This window comes from Haemaphysalis longicornis, unplaced genomic scaffold (genome assembly GCF_048455015.1).
Source record: "Haemaphysalis longicornis isolate Haplotype H1 unplaced genomic scaffold, Haemaphysalis longicornis Haplotype H1 scaffold_6, whole genome shotgun sequence".
Classification (NCBI taxonomy): Eukaryota; Metazoa; Arthropoda; class Arachnida; order Ixodida; family Ixodidae; genus Haemaphysalis; species Haemaphysalis longicornis.
Window position 1 is genome coordinate 42,128,020 of NW_027526407.1, and position 23,873 is coordinate 42,151,892.

The 23,873-nt window shown below is 48.2% G+C and overlaps 1 protein-coding gene across 4 annotated transcripts in view; it reads left to right on the forward strand.

The window, feature by feature from the left end:
• Positions 1 to 23,873, forward strand: part of LOC144142524 (G1/S-specific cyclin-D3-like) — a 429,137-nt gene that overhangs the window by 148,778 nt on the left and 256,486 nt on the right. For 3 of the 4 annotated variants that reach the window (XM_077674105.1, XM_077674104.1, XM_077674103.1), the window contains exon 2: positions 20,923 to 20,960. The exons of the other annotated variant lie outside the window; for it this stretch is intronic. The gene's annotated coding sequence lies outside the window, so the exon portion shown is untranslated. The remainder of the gene's footprint in view (positions 1 to 20,922; positions 20,961 to 23,873) is intronic. 4 annotated transcript variants of the gene reach the window in all.

The window sequence follows — 23,873 nt, forward strand, 5'->3', positions numbered from 1 at the left end:
TCTACCCTGTTTATCCAGTGCGGAAACCATGCTTTGCAATTCGTCCCCCGAGTTACTTCGCAAGGCAATGTCATCAGCAAATCTGAGGTTACTGAGGTATTCTCCATTAACCCTTACTCCCACCTGTTCCCAATCCAATGTTCTGAATACATCTTGTAAACATGCTGTGAATAACATTGAAGAGATTGTGTCTCCTTGTCTGACATCCTTCCTTATAGGTATTTTACTGCTCTCCTTACGGAGGATGATGGTAGCTGTGGGCCCATTGTAGATATCCTCTAGTATTCTTAGATAATGCTCGTCTACACCCTGATTCCGCATTGACTGAATATCTGCTGAGGTTTCGACCGAGTCAAATGCTTTTTCATCATCTATGAAGGCTATATACAGGAGTTCAGTATACTCAGTGCACTTCTCTATCACCTGATTGATCGTGTGAATATGGTTCATCGTTGAATATCCTTTACGGAACCCTGCTTGTTCTTTAGGTTGACTGAAATCTAAGGTTGCAGAAATTCTGTTAGCGATTACCTTGGTAAGTACCTTGTAGACGACTAGCAGTAAGCTGATCGGCCTGTAATTTTTCAAGTCCTTCATGTCGCCTTTCTTATGGATTAGGATGATGTTCACGTTCTTCCAAGATTCCGGTACACTTGCGGTCATTAGGCATTGCGTATACAGGTTTGCCAGTTTTTCAAGTACCATTTCCCAGCCATCCTTCAAGAGGTATCCTGTTATCTGATCCTCACCAGGTGCTTTGCCCCCTTTCATTACTTTAAAGGCCTTCTTTACTTCTTCTGTCGTTACTGGCGTCTATCTCCTCTGAACTACTTTCTCGTTCGGCATTATCCTGGAAGTCCCGGCTACTGTACAGATCCCTATAGAACTCCTCGGCTACTGTGACTATTTTATCCCTATTTGTGATGACATTGCCCTGCTTGTCTTTAAGTGCATACATCAGCGCCTTTCATTATATTCAGATGAACATATTGTTTATCTGTGCAATATTGTTTATCTGTGCAACTCGTTGCGATCGTAGCGGTTTCTTGATATGTTATGGTTTTGCTGATTTAATTCTGGTTATCTGTGCAATTCGTTGCGATCGTAGCGGTTTCTTGATATGTTATGGTATTGCTGTTTTAATCCTGTTTATCTGTGCAACTCGTGATCGTAGCGGTTTCTTGATATGTTATGGTTTTGATGTTTTAATCCTGTTTATCTGTGCAACTCGTTGCGATCATAGCGGTGTCTTGATATGTTATGGTATTGCTGCTATAATCCTTTACCCTTCGATCGTCGCGTATACACGGTATTTATCCCTGTAAAAAGTGACCTTCATGGTTCTATCTTGGGCGAGATCAACGCACCACATGAGATGTTGAAAGTATATATTTGTGTGTTTTTTGTAATCAACAAATAGTTTCGAGTTAGCGCCGTGTCGTCTCTGTTTTCTACTTTCGTCCGTGTTGTGTGAGCGCTTCCACCTTCAAGATGAACAGCTATGCCAACTAGCCCAATTGTCCGTTCTTGACAACGAAGTGCACGAGAACTAATTAGAGTTCTGCAAAGCATTTTTTTCAGTCTTCGTACTCAACTCGACCCCCTGCTCTATGCGAAGTATCACATTTGAGCAGTGGTTTTTCTAGGTTCATGACCGGCTAGCATTTAGAGCGAGAAAGCGAGGGATGTACGCGAACTTTGTTCAACTTAACGAATTCGTAGCATGTTCTCGCCCTACTTTCTTGCCTTGCGGCACATTTTTCTCTGTAGTGCATTTGCGCTGCTTTGACGCACATTTTGCGCTATATTTTATTCCCGTTTTGCTGCATGCGTCAGTAGAAAGCTACACGTTGCCTTCGACCTCCTCAGCAGCCACGCTTGAGTAGCTTCGTCCTTTCTTTATGCATAAACTCCATGCGGCTTTTCAGGTGAAGACACTTTTCGTAAGTTCGAAAAAAAAAAGTTGCTGAACATTTGCGTGACGTCTCGAAGCAAATATCGCTCTAGCAATTTGCATCAGACCTCGTTAAAAACACCTTCCGCATCAAAACCTTCAGTAAAAACGGCCAAAGCGACCGCACATACCTTATAAAACCGCCGCTTCCCTTTTCCTCATGCAAATATGGTCCGCTGAAACAGCTGCTTGGTTCTAATATTCTCCTTCTCTGAAAAAAAAAACAACAACAACCGAATTCCGCTTTTTGAGAGCTGAAAAAAAAAAATAACCGTGGTCGTTCTTCGCCTTCTTTATTTTTTCAAGCAGAGCACTTGTCATGCACGCTTAAATTCTTTGTCCTCACAGACACCTTCCCAGACACTGCGCCGTGTAGAAAGAGCGGGAGGCACTTCGCGCGTCTGTCGGCAGCAGCTGGCGACGAAAGGTCGCCCTCGTATTCAGCACATTTACCTTCGTTCCTTGCCCGCGCTGTCTAGTGACGTTCTCCTCTCATATGCATATTTTTTACCTTCGGCTTGTGAGTGGCTATCTATCTATCTATCTATCTATCTATCTATCTATCTATCTATCTATCTATCTATCTATCTATCTATCTATCTATCTATCTATCTATCTATCTATCTATCTGTCTGTCTGTCTGTCTGTCTGTCTGTCTGTCTGTCTGTCTGTCTGTCTGTCTGTCTGTCTGAATTTACGGGCCTTCTTTTTTTCTCCGAAGTCAAGGATGGGCTCTCAAAAGAAACGCGAACTTGCCCTGTGATGTGTGTGGGATGGTGGCGCGGGAGATTGCCGAAAATTGTAATCGTTGCGTGGTCCACTAAGGAGCTCGTGGCGAAGTCACAGTGTTTTGATCGGGGATGAAGGCTGTCATGCTTTCGCGGCCGAAAGCGCGGACATCGAATGACCCTGCGACAATAGCTGCGGGGAGAAGGAACCCCGGAAGCCCTGTCTTGCTGTCGGTTAGATCTACGAGCGTCCATTGGCGTCCACGGGGGCCTTTCGAATCGTAGGAGGGAGGCTCTCCGGGCCATAGAACGTAAATCGCGCAACTTGGTTGCGCAAGGGAAGCAGGTTGAGCGCCCTGAGGGAGAAACAACCTCCCGCTTGGCTTACTCTTTCCTCCCGTTTCCAATCCTCGACGCTTTTCAAAATCCCGGTGCGAAAGCCGCGCCCGTAGACGGGATGACGCGTTCGTTGAACCTGGGCCACGTGGATGCGTGTGCTAGAACCCCCTCCCCCCCTCCTTTCGGTGTTTGTACGCGCATACTTCGCCCTTGGTCGTGAGTCGCACATGGTTTCGGGCCTCTCTTTTGTCTACGAGGTCGGATTGCGTCAGACCGGATTCGAGCTACGGCCCCATAGCTGTCGTAACTTTCCAGGCAGACGACTTGCTGTGGTCTGGAACGGAATCTTGCAGGTTCACGACCGCTCAAGCATGTTTGGGGAGATTTAAAGTCCTGTTGGAAAGCCAGACAGGTTTGGGGGGGTGTTTAAACTCTTCGGTGACTTTAGTATTTTGTTGCGCAATCGCTTGGTCGCAACGGGAACACTTGTTTCGGAAGATGGGCCCAGCTTTAAGAAATATTAGCTTCGCTTGACTTCACGCTTCCAGTCTTGAGAGGAAATGCGAGAAAAGGGGATGGAGGTAGAGGGGGGAGCTGTTGCTGATAGGGAAGTCTACCCACTATATACACCTTTTCAGCCGCTTTGCAAATGGGCTGTGCTAACGAATTTAATTTGTGCACTCGACAGGATCGTCTTACTGCGCATGCCCAGGCCAATCCAGGACATGCCAATGCGTTTTCGATGCTTAAGAGTCAAGAGGTCCATATATACAGATATGCTGCGAATGGCTTCCAAGCGGCTGCACACACGTTCCGAAACGGCGGCTTTTAGTACAGGTGCTGTAGAACTACCGGTAATAACAGCTATAGCCAACAATAGTAAAACTGTCGCCATAAAACTATCAGTCGTAAACGGTAGATAGTGTTCATTCAGAATCGGCAGTTTCCTAAAAAAAACTATCAGTATTATTGATAGCCACTTTATCGATACTTCTACATGACTACGGCCACGGCACAGTAGGAACGGCGAGGCAAATACGGTGGAAAGCTCTAGCTTGGTGTGGTTCAAGGGGATTCCACTCTCCACCATCTCTACCTATTCTCCTTACCTATTCTCTATAGATCTCATTAGGCCTCCTTGGCTTATATGAGATCTGTTGACATCTCATTAGAACAATAAGGACATCTGTTAGAAATCATTTACTGAGATATAAACAAAGGCTGCTCTCCTTCAAGCAACACGTATCGCCCATGATCGTGCAGGGAAGGTCGCGAAGAAACGTTTTTTATTTGTTACATCACTGTGTATGGTGCGGACAGAGAAGTGGGGCAGTCCACGGACAACACACGAGCACAGAACGTCTCATCGTTTACCCTATACGTTGAAAAAAAATTAGCAGTGGCTTAGCTCGGCTTTGCCAGGATATAAGTAGCGTGAGCAAAGGTTCTCCAGTCCAGTCCAGTCCAGTCCAGTCCAGTCCAATCCAATCCAATTCAATTCAATCCAATCCAATCCAATTCAATTCAATTCAATCCAATCCAGTCCAGTCCAGTCCCGCCCAGTCCAGTCACTGCTCCTCGCGCATGCGCAGCAAGGCTCTCCAGGAGCCACGCGAAACGGCTATCCAGCGGCTCCGGCGCAGCGTCAGACTTGAGTACTGCGCAACGGAGGCGCACAGCTGGGCACGCGCCGGCGCCAGTGCGTCTGCCGTGGCTATGACGTCACTCCTCTGGAATGTGCAGACCGGCGAATGTGCAGACCAATTCTCTACACACCCGTACTCCAATTGGATTGGATTTCCAATACAATCCCTACAAATCAATGTAATTCAATCCAATCCAAATCCAATCCAATCCAATCCAACCCAATGCTCCTCGCGCTTGCGCAGCACGGCCCTTCAAGGTCCACGGGAAACTGCTCAATCTCGGCCACTGTAGCTTACGCTACAAAAACGGTGCACTTTGACGGGCAAAATAAGATATCTGCCCCCAGTAAGCGATAGCTAGCCCGCTGAACCGATCTGTTCTCGTCTGGGCTATTTTTGTCACATTTGTGGAATGATCATCGTTTGACTAAGCTCCCACTGGATTTGGAAAACTCGCCTCTTCATCGTGTCAAAGACACTCGCAAACGACAGAGGCTCAACGCTGTCGTCGACCTCCGAAAAACGGGGTCAAACAGCAAGCACTTCGGTCGTTTTCTTTCGCCCATTCCCTCTTCGCTCGTATTGTTTGTTTTGGTTATAATGGATCTAACGTCCTGCATATATACCGCTGTCGCATACATGTTATGTATGCGACAGCGGTATATATGTATACATCGCATTCGGCTGCTATGTAAACCTCCCGTAGTTTTTGTTATCCCTTGAGCCGCAGTGCGTTGTCCACTTGCTGCGGCAGCTGCTTTACAATTGATACGTTCGACAAGTTGCGCGTCCTTGTTATCGCCCAGAGCTCGCAGAAACATGTGGTATCGTAACGTATCGAATAAAGTTTAGAATGAATAGGGACGTCTTTAAGCAGCTTAAATCACCTAGCTGAGAGAGAGAGAGGAATTTTATTGAAATGAAATTAACACAGAAAGGTCGGCCTGACGGTAGTATATCTGGCCAGCTATTCTGTGTGTGGGAAGGGAAAGGGGAGGAAAGAGTGTGGATAGAGGACGAGAGAGATGAAGATGGCGGAGAAATAAATGAAGGGCTATGTATAGAAGATGCCTATACCGATACGGTGTATGTGCTAAAGTTAAGCCGGACGGGCCTCAACTACAATATCTCTGAGAGGCCGCTGCTGCGCAGAAATGTCAGCAGAGCTTTAAATGCCTTGTAGGAACGCTTCGCGTCTGGCCAAGGTCCCAGCAGCACTTCCTCCGACACCACACGACAGTCCAAACGGGCCAATGTTCTCACTAATTGGTCTCGAGGTTGCGCATAGCGTGGACAGTGGCAGAGAACAAGCTGAAATATACAAATAATGTATCGGCCGTACTCCTAATGGAGAGAAGTATTTTTAGGCCGTTTTTACGCTCGTCTCATTCGGCCGGGTGTTTTGAGAAGTTACGAGCTTGCGAAATTCGTTTAACGGGAGAGCATTTTGAAACAAAGGCCTCGTCGATGGGGACCGAGATGTAGCGCTTTTGTGAACGCGCACGTCGCTTCACGGCAGCGGCACGTGGCAAAGTCGTGGCGCAACTTGGTGACGGACGTGAGTGGGCTTGTAACTACGATTTACTAAGTCACGACTGAAGTGCGGACGAAGCCACGATAGAAAATTCGCCCATGAGTTTACGGCCATTAGGAATTGAAGTGGGCCTGTATATAAAAAAAAAAACAAAAAAAAAATGCAACGCAAGGAAGACGGTATACGTTATACTAACAGAGTTAGAATATTCAGTGATTTGTCTTCTTTTTTTAAAGAAATTGGCTGTAGCTATACATCTCCCCTTTGATTGTGAACAACTGTAGGACTGCGAAGCCTTCTTCTACGCTTGCAAAGAAGGTTACAACTACAGTTATTTTTCGCTACTGTGTACTCACACCGGTCAGTACATACAAAGACGCGTAGTTCCTTTTCGGCTTCTTCGTCAGTGTGAAGGCATGTCAGTACTTTAACTTCGCGCAGCAGGTCAGTTCATGTCATCGTCCCGAACATCGGACAATCGAACATCCGAACATCGGAATCGAATCTGTTCCATTCCAATGCAGTTCCCCCCGTATAGAAAAACAAAAAAAAAAAAAACAAAAAAAAATCCCGCTTCTCCACGAAGTGAATCATGACGAGTGGGCGAAGCACTGGGGATCGTTCTTACCGTAAATCACCCGTGGCATTGCCCAGTCGCGCATGTAAATGAGTGACAACGCGTGTGTACAGTATACACAATTCCAATCCAATTGATTGATTGTAGGGTTTAACGCGCCGACACAACGCAGGCAATGAGGCGTGCCGTAGCGGAGGGCTCCGTATTAATTTTGACCACCTGGGGATCCTTAACGTGCGCCGAAATCTCGTACACACGGGCGTTTTTGCCTTTCGCCTCCATCAGAAAAGCGGCCACCGCAGCCGGGAATCCCACCCGCGACCTCGTGCTCAGCAGCACAATGCTTTAGCCACTGAGCCACCGCGGCGGGTAATTCCAATCCAATCCAATCCGATACAATGCAATTTAATCCAATTTAATCCAATCCATTTCAATCCAAGCCAATCCAATCCAACTCAATGCTCCTCGCGCATGCGCAACACTGTGTACACGGACGCCAAGGGACAAGCCACGGACAAAGCGAAGTACCAAGGTTCTTCGCCCCTAATAGTAAGCTTTACTACACTTCCTCTCCTCAGCCCACGGGCGGCCACATGCCTTTGCCGGCGCGAGGGAGAGAAAGAGGGAGAGCTTGGAATTCCGGGGCGTACACCACACGCGTACAGCGCAGTGTCTCCCTTCCTCTCGGACCCTTCTCGCCTCGGCACGGCCGGGGTCATTCGCCGAGGGAGGGAGAGAGCGAGGGAGAAAACTTTATTCCAACGACTGCGAGACTCCGCCGCTCCTCGCGGTTTACTGGCCGGGGTTCCTTCGCCTTCGGGCCAGGCCGCGGCTTGCGAAACGCGCCGATGGTCCGCGGGCGACGGTCGGTGTCGTAAAATAAACAATCCCGCGAAGAGTAGCAGCAGTGGACCCTTTTATGACGCCTTCGTTCACGTGACGCAGCTATTCTCTTCCCGCGAATGCGTAACGCCGCCAGAACAACTCTTGCGCTATCGGAGCACCACCGATAGGCAAGCGTGGTTCTACTATGGTTTCTACAACGGCGGGCAGCCAAGTTTAGGGGAGGTAAATACGTTTCGCAGCATTGGTACAAAACGGCCGAAGCGAGACGCGTGCAGTCAATCGTTTGGGAGTGACGAGATGGGTTAGGGTGAGCTTCGAGGCTTTCTCGGTGAGTCGGTGGCGTACGTGCCAAGCCGAGCCGAGCCGATCCACCGGCCGTAGTGCGCACGGGAGAACAGAAAGGGGCGCCGCCGACAAACCGCTTTTGCATCATGTTCTTCTGCGGCATTCCTGGCGTCAACCGGTTCCTTTCCGTCCATTTTACAAGAATCGTCTGCGCCTTGCTAACCATTTCCTTTTTTTCTTTTTTTGTCGCCTGGTTGGGATACGTATCAACGACGTCGACGCTTCGGTAGGGCCATTCCTAGCTGCCCCTCTCCCATGGCTGTCACCTCACAGAGATAACTATAGAACAAAAATTTTTACTAACTAGAAGCCAATTCTTTTCAATGCGGTATGCTAACCCCCCTGTTCCTACATTTGCTTATATTTTGTAGAAGAACTTTTGCCACAAAGTCCAGGAATGTCCATATGTCTGTCTATAGGTCGAAACCAGTTGCCTAAATACAAATGAGCACTTTTTTTATTTTTTCGCTTCTTGTTCTTTCGCATATATATTGGCTTTCAAACCGCATACCGACGGATTTAGTAACTTAAAACGCCTTTGGCGAGCAGGGTTTGGTCTCTACATAGACATGTGACCAAACCCCGCGTTCCGCAACAAAATCAAGGTCCTCCGCCATTACCGCTCATGCTACCCCAATCAGAGCTATCAGGCTGCCGCCGACTGCGATAACTCCTCTCGGTGTGATATCACACATCCGAATGCCTGGGACCACGCCTGGGACTATTGTCGCTGACTAATGAAAACGCCTTGTTAATTCGAACTCGAAGGGGGACCGTAAAATTGTTCGAATTAAGCGGAGTTCGAATTAGCGGGCGGGCGCTAGAGTGAATGGACATCGCGCCAAACAGAGCGGGCAGAACACAAAGAGGTCACCTCTGGACGTGTTATCGCGAATTAGGCGCTACTACGCGTTTGTGGGTCCCAGACCAGCGACTGCATCACAAAGAAAACCTGAAACAACATGCACCGGAGCACTGGGCTGGCGTCGCGGCGCCCGATGCGGTAGCGAAATAAGCTTTCGCAGTAGAGCACCCGCTACGCTGTTGTTTTTTGTAGCGTAAGCTACACTGGCCGAGGTTGAGTGGTTTCGCGTGTGCCGTGGAAGGCCGTTCTGCGCAAGCGCGAGGAGCATTGGATTGGTTTGGATCAAATCGAATTGGATTGGATTTGATTTGATTTGATTTGATTTGATTTGATTTGATTTGATTTGGATTGGATTGGATTAGATCAAATTGGATTGTGTTGGATTGAAATCCAATCCAATTGGAGTACGGGTGTGTAGAGAATTGGGTCTGCTCATTCGCCGGTCTGCGCATTCCGGAGGAGTGACGTCATAGCCGCGGAAGACGCACTGGCGCCGGCGCGTGCCTAGCTCTGCGCCTCCGTTGCGCAGTAGTCAAGTCTGACGCTGCGCCGGAGCCGCTTGATAGCCGTTTCGCGTGGCTCCTGGAGAGCCGTGCTGCGCATGCTCGAGGAGCAGTGACTGGACTGGACTGGACTGGACTGGATTGAATTAGATTTGATTGGATTAGATTGGAAATCGTTTAAGCAGCAGTAATCATGATAATCAGCTAATCCTAGACAATCAAGAAATCTAAGAATAACCAGCTGAACCTTAGCTCACGCTACGTATATCCTGGCATAGCCGAGCTCAGCCACTGCTAATTTTTGTTTCGTCGTTTTACATATTTAGTAAATTTGGTTTGATTTGTATTTGCAACACATTCTAATCACTCAGGGCCGACTTCTTCTGTCAGGAGTGACGGAAACGACGGAAACCAGGGGATCCCAGTTCGAATTAACCGTTTTGAATACCACCCTGTTCGAATTATCCGGAGTTTTCCCTCATTGAAATGTACAGGGCTGTGCCGGGACCAGGGCGTTAGTTCTAATTAACCGTAAGTTCGAATTAACGAGCTTTCACTGTATTTTCCTCCGAACGTCGGCACATTGTGCGAACCCTGGCGCAACCCTGTGGATCGACTTCTTCGCAACATACTCGAGTAATCAATCAATCTATCCTAGTTCACGGTTTCAGCGCAGATCACATATTTCGGCCAAACGCACCACTCTGTCAGCTGTTGAGATTGCTTTGTTGGCGTGAATAACTCAGTCGAAAACATTGTGGAGAAGAAGCTGGACACCGGCAGTGTCTCTGGGGGAAATGTTTACACAGCAACTATCAATTAATCTGAAGTGGAGGAATCAATTGAGATCGAAATAAAAGCCCGCAAGAGAAAGGTGACCCGGCACTATAACGCGCACGCATGACAAGCAGTGCTCCTAAAACGCAGCTGTTCCGTGTCAAATGAAAGTCAATGAAATTAAGTTTTATTAATTACTTCAAAAATACGGACGTATGGCAAGGGCAGTACAGGAAGAGACCTCAATGTGAAACGCTTCGAGAATCTTCATATTGCTGTTTTTCCATTCCAACCTTGTTTCTTTTGCTTTTTAGGTGCGGAGTACCTTAGGACCGCACAATGCCCGTCCGCGTCCGTTCGCATAGCATTTACAATCGCAAAATTTCACACACGCACCGGGAGGATTCCAGCCTGGGTCTGGTAGACAAGACAGAGTTAGTGTCAGTCGTCTTACCCATTTGGCTACGACCGTGAGTTAGTGCGCGAGCGTCAAACGGCTTACTCCCTCACCTGTAACGGTGCGGAATACCTTAGGACCTCCCAATGTCCGTCCGTGTCCATCCGGACACGGACGGACACACACACCACCATCAAGCGAAAATCAAGCGAAATTCGATTTGAGCCGTGAGTTGCAGTTTCATTTAGGGAGTAATGAAGGTGCAACTCGCGGCTCAAATCGCATGACGGTCGGGGCGCAAAACGGGTGTCACTCGGGGCGCAACTTGGATGTCATTTCGAGTCCCCTTACTCCGCACCCTCGCCATCATCCACTGGGTGGAGATGCTTCCATTTTTTATTCCTGGTATAATAAGGTATGGCTTGATGAGTGGGACCCCTTCGTTTAGTCTTCTGTGCTACCCTATTACGCATATATATTGTTTTGGTCAAAAAGAGTTCTGAGGACACCTAAGCATTTTTTATTAGTACTAAAAGCAGTAATACTTGCGAGCACTGTGGGGGATGGCGTGACGCCGGTATTGTGGGCGGTGCCATGGAGGGTAAAAGACCGCAGCGCCTACAGTGAGCGCGGCAGTGCGGCGCTCAGAGAGCCTTGGCTCGCGAGCGAATGCTGCGCCGCTAGGTGCGCTCAGCACTTAAAGGGGCACTGACACAAAATTTTGAAGGCGAGATAACTTCAGACATAGATTGGTGGGAACACACATACATCATCTGCAAAATATCAGCGGCGAATACAGCTTAGAACATATTTAAAATCAATTTTGAAGTGTGCGAAACTCAACCCAGCAGCCAGCAGAGGACCACGCGCAATTGTAAATAAACAACATCCAAACACGTCACGAGTTTGTGTTTGCCGCTTCCGCACTACCGGCGTTTTTCGGCGGCTCCCCGGCTCGCCGCTCCAATCGGAGGGCCGGCGGGCGGAGCTTCTGCTCTCGAGAACGAACGACCCGATCGTTGGCGGCGGAGGCGCCGTGATTTCGTCAGCTAATCGGGCAGCTGGCCGCGACCAAAGTTCTACAGTGATTCCAGGCACTCTGTTTCTATTACTGTTTATTACCACTGGGTGCGAAAACGCGCAGGAGGCCTGAAAAGCTCACTGAGCTAGCCGCACGGTCGCTGTGCAGGCGGCGGCCACGGCCGCGAAGTGGCCTAGGCCGGCGCAGGTAGCTCGAGTGATAGCTTGTTACCGCTGCACGAAATTGTCCCCAAGTCCCGAACATGATGGCTTACATGAGAAAGGAGTTAATGATGCGATGGCAGGTTGCATTAAAAATTGTCATCTGCACCGCTTACGAGAGCGGCACTCGAATATCCGCCGCAGTGCTGAGCCGAACACATCTGTAGGTGGACCTGTAGGCAGACCGGCCGGCTGCTCCCAGCGCGCGTCTTGCCACCCACCGTCTCGAGCGTCGCGCGTCGGTCTTTAGCCGCGGTAGCATTTGCACTCGCAGCGCCTGCGTCACATCCGCGGTCGCTTTTTAATTAAGCGCCTCACGAGATCAGTACGTGGGGGCATTCGCAGAAACTGCCGTCGATGCGGATTCGACAGTGCTACGGCGGCTCTGCTCTGTGATATCCCTCCGACGGTCACGTGGTCAGCTTTGTTCACACAAAATCCACAAAATCCATCGTTTCGCGGCACTCGCTGAAACCGAAACTGCGACGGGCCGCATTGAAAATGCCTCTAATTAAACAACCGTCGCACGCTGAAGCAAATGAGGTTTCTACAGATTATAAGTAGGTCACTAGCTACTTATCGCAACAAAAAAAACAAGATGCAAAATTTTTGTGTCAGTGCCCCTTTAAGCGCGTTCGCTCTTCCATACGCCTCCAGCTGTTGGGCCTGCTCCTTGGCAACGATAGGGTTGTTGTTATGAAGTCACATGACGTGTCACAGCCAATGGGAATTGAGGCGCCATTTCGCTGCTAAAGACAGCCGCGATGGCGGCTTTTCCGCTCAATGGGTCATTCATTGCTTTCGGATTAAAGCGAGCAACCGAGGAACTTCCTGCGACGAAACTCGTCCACTCTTTTTTTTGTGGCAAATTCTCAAGTACTATCGGAAAGTTGTGCCTAACAACTTCTCCAATGCAGCTTGAATAGTACTGTCGGCCTTAAGCACTTGTTTGCCAACTCTAACCTTCAATGAATGACAAAATGGTGTTTTCAACGTGATATAATGCTGTGTTTTATGCGCTGGCTTAGCACAAGAGCATCCGCTCTTCGCAGAAAATTCGAATAACACCCAAAGTGTTTTCGTTGGTTTACCGTTGAAAATTTTCTTCTTAGTACTCTTTAACCTCGGCCGCCTCGAGTGCCGTAGCCAAACTCGCATGTTTGGGGACCAGTATGCTGTCGTGACATTTTGTAGATTCAAAGAATGAAGGAACACGAGCTGACACTCGCATGGTCCATAGCGGCCGTACCACATCTTGCGCCATTCATTTGAAAATGGTTCCTAGGCTGCTTGAGTTGTTTCAGAGCTCAATGCTAGAGGAAATTTGATTTGATTGATTGAAGGGTTTAACGCGCCGACGCTACGCAGGCGATGAGGCGCGCCGTAGTGGAGGGCTCCGGATTAATTTTGACCACCTGGGGATCTTTAACGTGCGCCGAAATCTCGTACACACGGGCGTTTTTGCTTTTCGCCTCCATCAGAAAAGCGGCCGCCGCGGCCGGGAATCGAACCCGCGACCTCGTGCTCAGCAGCGCAACGCCTTAGCCACTGAGCCACCGCGGCGGGTTAGAGGAAATTTCACCTAGTATAGCGCAGGTCTGCTCCATCCCGACATAAAGGACAGAATAAGCGTCAGTATCAAATTCATCACCTCAATAATCAAATTCATCATCATCAGCCTATCTACGCCCACTGCAATGCAAAAGCCTTTCCCATAGGTCCTTACATCATCATGGTCCTGTGCTGAGAACAATTTATGCCTGCAAACTTCTTGACCTCATCTGCCCACCTAACTTTCTGCCGCCCGCGGCCACGCTTGCCTTCTGTAGGGATCCACTCTGTTGTTTTTTATGACTAACGGTTATCTTGGCTTTGCATTACATGCTCTGCCCATTTCTTGTTCTTAATTTGTACTAATACGCCCTTAACACGCGTTTGTTCCCTGACCCAGTCCGCTCTCTTCTTGTCCCTTAACGTTACACCTATCATCTTCCGTTCCATTTCTCCCTGAGTCGTTCTTTATTTAGGTTGAACCCTCTTAGTGAGCCTCCAAGTTTCTGCCCCGTAGGCGAGTACCGGTAAGATGCAGCTGTCATACACTTTCTCCTCCAGGGACAATGATATTCTGCCATTCATTATCTGAAAATTCCTACCGAATACACTCCACCCAATTCTTATCCTTCTAATTCTTATTATTTTATTAAAATTAGTATAATCATATTAGGAGTGTCTAACGCGCCAAAGTTTCACCTGGGCTATGAAACCGGCCGTAGGGGAGGTCCCCGGATTAATTTTAGGCCACGTGGCGATCCTTAACGCGCGCCGAAATCCCCGTCTGAAAAACTGCCACCGCCGCTGGGATCCGACCCGCGCCATGCATTGGGCTCAGCAGCACAACAGCGTAAGCACTGAGCCACCGCGGCGGGTTTGCCTCAAGAGTCAGCTTGGCCAATAACTTGTTACGGCAATATCGCAATGGTAAAGTGGAAAATCACTACAGTCTTAAGTACGGCTAGCTTCCTCTTTGAGAGCTTGTTATGGAGGAGACCGAGTCATGATACACGCGGCATCCAGAGGTGATTAGACGGTATAGATGCGTGGAGAGGGAGTGCCAGCCCTGAAAATCTGACGACGTGGCGTCGGGCACTCCTCGTCTAGAGCCCGCTCAGCTACATTCATATCTCAGTCTCTACGAGGAACACTCGCGACTTTGCAAGCACCCCCGCAAATGCAATTGATACTGCCGGAAGTTGCATACATCGGGCCTTGAGCGCTGTGCTGCCCCGAGAGTGTTGAAACACTCCTTCCTCGTACACTTTCGCTGAGCCGCCCTGAACATTGATACGTAGAGTTTCTTGGATGGTATAACCTGGGGTTTGCCGGGTTCGGTGAAACTTTTTGCAGCCTCTTTTCTGTGCTGCAAAAAAACCGCTAGCGGCATCTGTGTTCCTGCCATGAAAGCGAGTCTCAAGACGGTGTACACAAGGCTAAGCCTTTCCAAACTGGTACCATTGGTAATACAGCTGGTACATGTTAACAATGCTTAGCGCTCAGAGAGAGAGAGACAGAGAGAGGCAAACACTTTATTGAGGAAAGGGAAACGAATCTTAATGATCCCATTCTTGGGTGGTATCTTAGTCTGGGACACCACGTGACTCCTCGACCTCTTTGAATCAGAGTCCTTTGGGACTCAAGTTCAGAGCAATTGAGGAGGGCTGTCTCCCAGTCCTCCCCGGTAGCGGAAGGGGTGGGTGGAAGGTGGGATTCTCCTGACAAGCCCAAACCATGTGGCAATTATCGGAGATATATCTACAGAAAGGGCGTCGCCCATCCGTTTTGGTATCAAAGAATTTTAGAATGGCTGGACATAACAGTGTTGCCGCCTACATAAGATTGCCGCCTACATAAGATTGCCGCCTGCATAAGATGTAGAGCCGATGATTTTGGTAAAGGCTGTCTAGTATTTTTTTTTAATCTAAGCAGCGGCCCTGGTAGCCTTGGGTATGTTTACGTCAGCAGGTACTGAAATGAAAAGTGCCGCGTCCTTTCTCGATGGATCCAGAAGCCTGCAAGGTACATTGAATGCAAGCACAATATGAATGGACGACATATTATGCGAGGCTCTGACACAAGGCGGTGTAATTCAGGCGAGTAATACTTAAAATTATTCGGCGTAATTAGTGAACACAGAAGAAGACAAGACATAGTCGCGCACAAAACAAGCGCTAGACACCAACTAAATATTTCGTGCACACACGGCTTTTGTGTGAGCAATACAGATTCACTTTACATGGGAACTTGGCTTATGAAATTTTTGGGTTTCCCTTCTTTTACAGTGATTTTGTAGCAAAAACGGTAACGTTTACTTACTGATCGTCCCAACAAAATATGAGCTCGTCGAACGAATGAAAACTTGGTGCCACGTACGGACTCAGTCTCTGAACAGAAACATCGGTGTGCCGTTGGGCACGCCACCAGAGAGGAAAGTCCGCAATATCTGTCTGTCATGGTCTAATTTATACTACTCAAACGTTTGATCACAAAAGCTTCTGACCGCACAACGCGGCTCCTCTAGCAAAGCAGATACGAGCTGTGGACGACCCGGTTAACCAAATTTCAATCAATTTCATTCCAGGCCTCTATTATACATTGCTTAGGTCTGGGCTATCGGTAATCCAATGGTACTGTCGGCGTTGTCACAAGCGTGCCAAAAAACACACACGACAGAAAGTGTGTGAAGAGGGGCGGTAGTTTCGACCCCTACCTGTCGTACGATATATTCAAGTTTGGGCGCTTTTTCCCAAAGTTTCAGTGCATTTTAATACGCGAAGGAGTATGTCATGATGCACTTTTCCCGTTCCTTTCGGGACGGACCTAAGCACATTAGAGAAAAATGGTGAGGTGCGCACAGAAACATTGGCTTTGACACCAGCTGCGCGTACTGCATGCTGTCGCCCCTAAAAAAATAAGTTTTCATTGGGGCTTGTCCTATAAAAGGGGTCTATTTCCTGTCCGTTTTTTATTTGCGTTTGGGCTACATTGGCGGCACTCTCTTCCAATGAAACTATGAATAGACTATAGTCTAGCAACAAGTTTTGTTACCATAGAAGGCTTCGTTCGTTGGGGGGTAACCTCTCGCTATATTTTCTGCCATAAAAATATTTATAGTGTACAGCACGAGAACGTCTACAATTCAACATTGCACTTGATTGATTGATTGATTGATTGATTGATTGATTGATTGATTGATTGATTGATTGATTGATTGATTGATTGATTGATTGATTGATTGATTGATTGATCGATCGATCGATCGATCGATCGTAGGGTATAACGCGCAGACGCTACACAGGCGATGAGGTGCGCCGTAGTGGGGGGCTCCGGATTAATTTTGAGTAGGTGGGGATCTTTGACGTTGCGCCGAAATCTCGAACACGCGGTTGTTTTTGCTTTTCGCCTCCATTAACATTAACACTGCACTCCCTGCACGAAGAGAGAGAGAGAGAGAGAGAGAGAGAGAGAGAGAGAGAGAGAGAGAGAGAGAGAGAGAGAGAGAGAGAGAGAGAGAGAGAGAGAGAGAGAGAGAGAGAGAGAGAGAGAACGATATTTAATGAAGCCTGGCGATGTTAGCGGGGCTATGAAATGCCTAACTTGCTACGCCAGATGATGACGTGGGATAAAGTTAATGTTTATGCGCGGAAGTGCAGTTTGGCGCGTTTTTGCGGTGACTATCCTACCACCGAGGCCTACTGGCCGCTTTGTCGAGGCTCGTGCAGACCCTTCGGGCGTCCTATTGACGTCGTCGTATTTGAGTTGCGCCCATCGGGCGGCGGCACGCTTCAAGAGCAAGGGTTCTCGGGAAGTCGCAACTCTTGGCCGCGTTGCGCGTCTGTGCGCGAGCCAGCTAGCGTACACAAGCGCGGCGTCGAGGGGCCTCGGCTGATAGGGAGCGGACCAAGTTGCGAGGAAGCGGTTCCATTCATCCCGGCCTCGGCTGCTGCCTCGTCGGCGGCCGCTTTTGACGAGGCGTCGCCGGCGTGCCTTCTGCTTCCTGTAAAGCTCTCCTCATTCTTGTTCTCTCGCTTTGTGTGGTCCTTGAGACGTGCGTTAGACAGGAATTCAAGAACACGCGTAGTTGTGACTGAGACAGAATCTACAGATCGGTTAATTGGGCTGAGAAAAGGGAAGGAATCTCACACAAGCGCGTAAGACTTGAAGGTAGCGAAGCTGTGCGCAACCTTCACGACCATCACGAAGGTTTAAGCCCACGATTGCAGCCGATTAGCTTCTTCTTCACTGCCGCAGCGACCTTTAGTCCATCGCTGTTGGCACAAATGTGAGCCTCCTTCATTTTTTCGAAAGTGATAATCTATGGAAATCACCTGCGGGGAGTGTGCGCTCTGGCGTCTCTTTCTCGTTCCGAGAAATTGTTGCCACGATTACGGCAAACGCTGCAGTTTTTTGGCCGATCATGGTCAATCCCCGTAAGGGAGTATGCTTGACTTTCAAACGCGCGCCGGGGACGCTGGGCGGCTGCCACGAGGCACGCACACGAGTGTGCGGCATTTTCCTGTTTTTTTTTTTTTGACTGCCGGGCGGTCGCCGCAATCTTGACCAATCTGCCCAAGTGGGTGTGCTTGGCTTGACATACATGCGGCGGGGATGCGTGGCGGTCGCCGCAAAACCAGCCCTCACGTGCACGCGTTCACTCGGCAATTTCTGGGAATTTTTAACTGCGGACACGAAAAATTACGATTTGCTAAACAGCTTCGTTGGTAAAAAATTTCGGGGACTGCTTACGTACTTTGAAGGCAAAAGTTCGGTTTACGAATTCCCGCCTGCTTCCTGTTAGGCTCTCCTCATAATTACTCTCTGTATTCGTGCGGACCTTTGAATTGCGCTAGACAGGTATTCAAGAACACGCGTGGTTGTGTCCAGACATTAGCTATAGATCAGAAAATTGAGGCTAAAAAATTTTCTCTGGGAAATTATGTCTGCTCACGTGCTTTAGAAGCAACAGCTCGACGTGCTCACCTCCTGCTTACTGTAACGCAGTGTTCAGAGCGCCGTCCGACGGCACTTTAGCTAAGCGCTGCAGCCATGGCAGGAGTGCCGTCTGACGACATTCGACTATTTAAGGTAGCGTCTGCCGTTGTAGTGAATTTTTGCTTCCTGATACCAATGCCAATGGTTAAAGCTCTCCTCTCGTCTTGTGTACATTTTTACACCATTAGCTTTAGTTGTAATTTTCATGGCGTAGTTTAGTTTTTGGTTGTTTAAAATATTGCTTTCTGCTTCTTGTGTTCTGTTATGCTAGCTTTGGTTACGTTACATTATGGAGAGCTAAGTGATGCCAAATCAGCCATTTTTAAGGAAGGCCGGTGGACGTCGCTTTAGTGGAGTGCTCATAGTAGCGTCGGACGGCGCTCTCTACAGAACCTTCCTGTGAAGCTCTCGTCATTGTTATTCTGTCCTTTCGTGCGGACCTAGAGACGCATGTTAGAGATGAATTCAAGAACACGCGTGGCGGGGCTGTTGGCGCGCGCTTTTCCGCCTTGTGCATCACGTCACAGTTTTTAGCGGTGACGTCATCTGCGACTACAGCCGCTAGGGCTGACAGTTTGTTGCGAGATCACTGCTAGCCGCTTGTGTTGCTGGCATTGGGGATATCAGGCAACCAAATGCAAATATCGTCATCGCACACTGATGTGTGCGCCCGTCGTCGGGTTTCTTTTAGTGCTGCACGTAATCCCGCCATGACCACATTGAAAAGTACAGGAGACAGAACAGTGCCTTGGGGTACACCCCGTGAGACGTTCGTTTCCTTGCTCAGCACGCTTCCTAGCCGTACTTGTATGTGCCAGTCTGTAAGGAAGCTGCGCACTAGGCGGAGTGGGTTTCCTGATACCCTTATTGAATGTAACCTCTCCACTATCGGACCCCGTATGACGCCGCCATGAGCCTTAGAAACGCCGAAATACATAGCGACTGCTAACATTCCATGCGCACTAAGTACCCTGCGGAGAGGCTGGGCACCGGGCCGTGGCGGAATAAGCAATCAAATGCTCTATATTTTGCCCTCAGAACGGAAGCTAGAGCTTCTCTACTTCTTCAACAACCACATTTGGGATACGGGTAAAATTATTTCTTCGTGGAAATTCGCCTGGTTGGTGGCAGTTCTTAAGCCTGGAAAAGACCAGACAGCGGCGTCTTCATACCAGCCTGTTTCTCCTTCGTCCTGTGAGGCGAAACTTTTGGGGAAGCTTGTTTGTACGAGGTTAACCTGTTGGCTAGATCAATTCAAGCAATGACCACACTGCAAGCTTCCGACAACGTTTAGGTGCCCAAGATAGTGTTCTGGATCTCGGTTCCTAGGGCGCATTGCACGCTGGGTGTTGAGCGCGTAATTGGAGTCACTTTGATTTGATGACGGTGCTGTAGTCGCCGTCGTTGCTTGGGGCAGTCTGGCTATGGCGCGTTGCTTTAAGTGCATATTGCCGCGAACCATACGTTGCTAGGATGACTTCATGCAGGAATGGGAGCGTATTTTTGCTTGGATTGAGTTGGATTGGATTGGATTGGAGTGGCAGATGGTATGACGTTGTTATGGTGGCTAATGTTGTTGTATCATGCAGATGCAATCCGCACTGGGTGGAGGAGGGAATAACGTCAGTTTATTGTGCGTCGGTTATTCGTACAGATAGTGGGAGATGGGGCAGGTGCCCTTCAGTGGTAAAGTCACGGCGATGCTATAACTTCCCAACCATAGTTGACGCTGCTCTATACAGTAGCGACACCATTGTTCCTCACGGGGTCATTAGTGCCGCAATATCTCCTCCTGTTTTAGTGATGCGGAAAGAGGTTCAGTATCCAAAATCCGTGCCGAATCGCGTTTCCCGTAGATAAGTGAAGACCGCACTTTGGTAAAACTAGCGTGCGTTTGCTTTGGGGTATTCTGGCTTTAAATCATGAGATAGCGTGGAATTTAGCAAGCGTGAAAACTGCCCGCATCGGCGAACAATTATTCGAAACGCTTTCGGCTGTGCTTGCGACGGGAAGATTTCGAAGTATACGTTCTCCTGCCGAGGAGGCGCGTTGCGAGCAAGCCCGCGCCCAACGTAACACAACAAACAAAATCGTCAAAAATCTACCGTATATAGAGTATAGCAATTGCCGGCGGAGAGGCCGAAAAAGACCTCACACGGGTCAGGTCACGATTGTTGCGAACGTCAGAGGGGAATAAAGCGTAGATCCGCGATATTATAGGTCTCGCCTCGAACTGGGCCTTCCGAGAATCGCGCGGTAGCGATATTTCTCGAGGCGGGCCGCCCCGAGTCGTGACTCTCGGTGAAAAGAAAGCATCCATCACGAAAGAAGGTGGGAATCGACAGGCCGAAAAAGATATTCCGCTGCAAATATTCTCGGCGCGGATGATCGCGAGGGCAGCGCGAAGTGCCTCTACTTCCCGATAGATGGCGGAGCGACTCTCAACAATCGGTGCTCATGTCTACCGTGCGACGGACAGTGTTCTTTGCACAACGATTCCTTTACTTTGATGATGATGAATGAATTAGATTCCCGTGAGGTCCCTGACCGTGGGACCTCCTTCTGCATGACGCTGCACATTGTTTCGTCATCAATAACAATGATCTTTTTCTGTCCACTGCAGGACGATGGTATCTCCCAGGATTTCCAGCAGCTTCTAACGTGAGTTTGCCGAGTCCATTTTTTTCCCCCAGTTGTCGTAGTTCACCCGCCATCGAATCCTTGAGCTTCCCTGTTTAGGCTACCATCCCCTGGTAACCAATCCCGTTAAAAACAGATATTCCACCTGTTGGCCTTCATTCGCATTGCATAACATTCCCAAACCTAGTACTTTCGCTTTTTTGAACCAGAACGTTTTCTACGCAATCTTATTCCCTAATCCGCTCTTTTTTCTTATCTCGAAGTGTAATTCACGATATCTATAATGAGAAATAATGGATTGAGTGGATTTCAATGGACGCATAGATATGTGAATTAATTAATGAATTAATGAATACGTTTTATTTTTCTAAGACAGTCTACATACGATGCAACTTGGCAGTATTTATTGCTTCAGAAAAAATAGAAGGAAAACACGTAAGCTTCCCTCGCCTTGGGGCAGGCGGAGAGACATTCTCAACGGAAGGGAGATGAAAAAAAATGGTATCCTAAAATTGGGACACCTGTGTAAAGTCGACAGCGTCATTTTGCCTCACTTTTGTTCATAAAATGCTACAGTGCAAATAAAGCTTTCTCGGGTACGTGCCGTACAAATAGGCGAAAATATTTCTCGACAAAAGGAGAATGCAGAGCGTATACTAGGAAGCAAAATGATGCCAATAAGCCAATCTCAGACGGGTTTAGGGCACTCGAGACGCGCAACCCTACCGCACAGGAGCTTAACTCACGCTCTAACATTTACCTCTGCAAACAGATTCTGCCAGGTTTCAATGTCGGGAGTTAAGGCGGTATAACCGTCTCCTATATTGACCGTCTTTATACTAACGGTCAGTTCGCAGTGAAAATGTAAAAGCTCTTGACATTCTCGTTCGCTACACAATGTAACGCACCCATAGTCAGTGAAATATATACCCCGAAAGCACTGCAATTAGCGTTGTAATTCACTAACTCAAGAAAATTTTGTCGGCTTTGTAATCGCGGGTTCAAAACAATTTGTATGGCGCCGCTGTTGACAAAGCCGTACAACCGAGGCTTGGTATTCAGAAAAAATGCCATGATGTGTTTTTCTTAACATAAAACTATATCCCCCGAGTTCAATCACGCTCAATAACTTCGAGGTATAGTCTCAATTGCATCTAATAAAAAACCATCATAATTAAGTGCCTCCCACCCATTAAGTCGCGAACAACACTATGGCGGCACACGTGTCGGTCGTTTTGCCAGAAGCCAATCCAAAGCCGCCGATGTAGCTAGACGTATTGTCTTCTTTGCTGGTACATTGTGTCGTCATATCAATCGCGCTTCCGCGCTTTCTAACACCACCACCACCATCATCATCATCATCACCAGCCTATCTACCCCCACTGCAGGGCAAAGAACTCTCCCATTAATCTCGAATTACCCCGGTCCTGTGCTAACGGCGACGAATTTATCCTTCTTGATCTCATCTGCCCATCTAACTTTCTGCCGCCCCCTGCAACGTTTGCCTTCTCTAGGGAAGGCGCTTTGTAACAAGTCATACTAAACGGACGTTGTACATTTTGAACACGATGATGACGACGCGACGATGACGATGATGATGATGGCAGTGGCGGTCACGATTATGGTGGTTGTCGGGGTGGTTGTGGTGGCGGTGGCAATCTGGCAACGTTGAAGAGCAGGAGAGGAGTCTTCATTAGTGTTTTTTTCTGCTTCACACTTTCCGTGGTGCGAAAGCTGAGAGAGAGAGAGAGAGAGAGAGAGAGAGAGAGAGAGAGAGAGAGAGAGAGAGAGAGAGAGAGAGAGAGAGAGAGAGAGAGAGAAGGGGGGAATTTTATTTAGAAAACCAGCAACTTGCGAAAAGGGAGCTTAGCAGTGAAGCACCCAATGTACTGCCTCATTGCCACGACCGTCATTGTTAAGCTGTCTTTTCCGCGCGACGCTAAAGGTGTGCGGGAAGAGAAACACACGACGAGGCTCGCATAAAGCGAGCGCACGACTGTTGAAATTTTCCGCGAAGAGAATTGCAGTGCGTTAAGCTCCAGCGTTTCTTTCGCCTTCCCGCCGTCTCCTCGCCCATATTAAATAGGTCTCAATTTGTCTGGGGCACGTCGAGGGCCCAGAATGATCGGTCTACAAATTATATTTCATACTTGCGGTAACTTTAACATATTAACATATTTACGGTAACTTGCGGTAACATATTTGCGGTAACTTGCGGTAACATATTTGCGGTAACGTGTCGATGCCGATCATACGGCTCTTGCGGTCACTTTTAAAGCGAAGCTTTCTACGACTCACTGATGGCGACCGTGCGCGAGAACGATCTGCAGGAAAGCCAACTTTACCTGGCGATGATGATGATCGTGGGCGAATTGAAAGATGGTGAAAACGCGAAGTTTTGACAAGTCGAAAGCCAACGTCTTCAAAGTCCTAAATGAAAGGCCCAAAATATAAACCGTTACGTCCGAAACACACTGCAGGCAAGCCAACCTACATAACGTGTGTCCTCAAGCACCTTAAACGAAAAACGCGTCTACCGGCCTCATCACCTGTATTTGCTCAACGGCCCCTCATTCTTAACCAGGCTTTATGTACTATAAAAAAATATATATATATATATATATATATATATATATATATATATATATATATATATATAGCGAATAAGAATGGGAAAAGAGGGGCTCGTTGAAAATAAGGCAGAAATAATAGTTGGCAGTCAAGAAAACCTCGGAAAGCAAAGGGGAGGATGTGGTAGGTCATTGAAACAGATAAAGAATTTCGAAAGAAAGAAAGAAAGTGGAGAAAAAATGCCAGGTGGGATCCGAACCCACGACCTCCAAAATACCGGTCTCCATACCGGTATTCTGGAGGCCGGTATATATATATGTGTGTGTGTGTGTGTGTGTGTGTGAGAGAGAGAGAGAGAGAGAG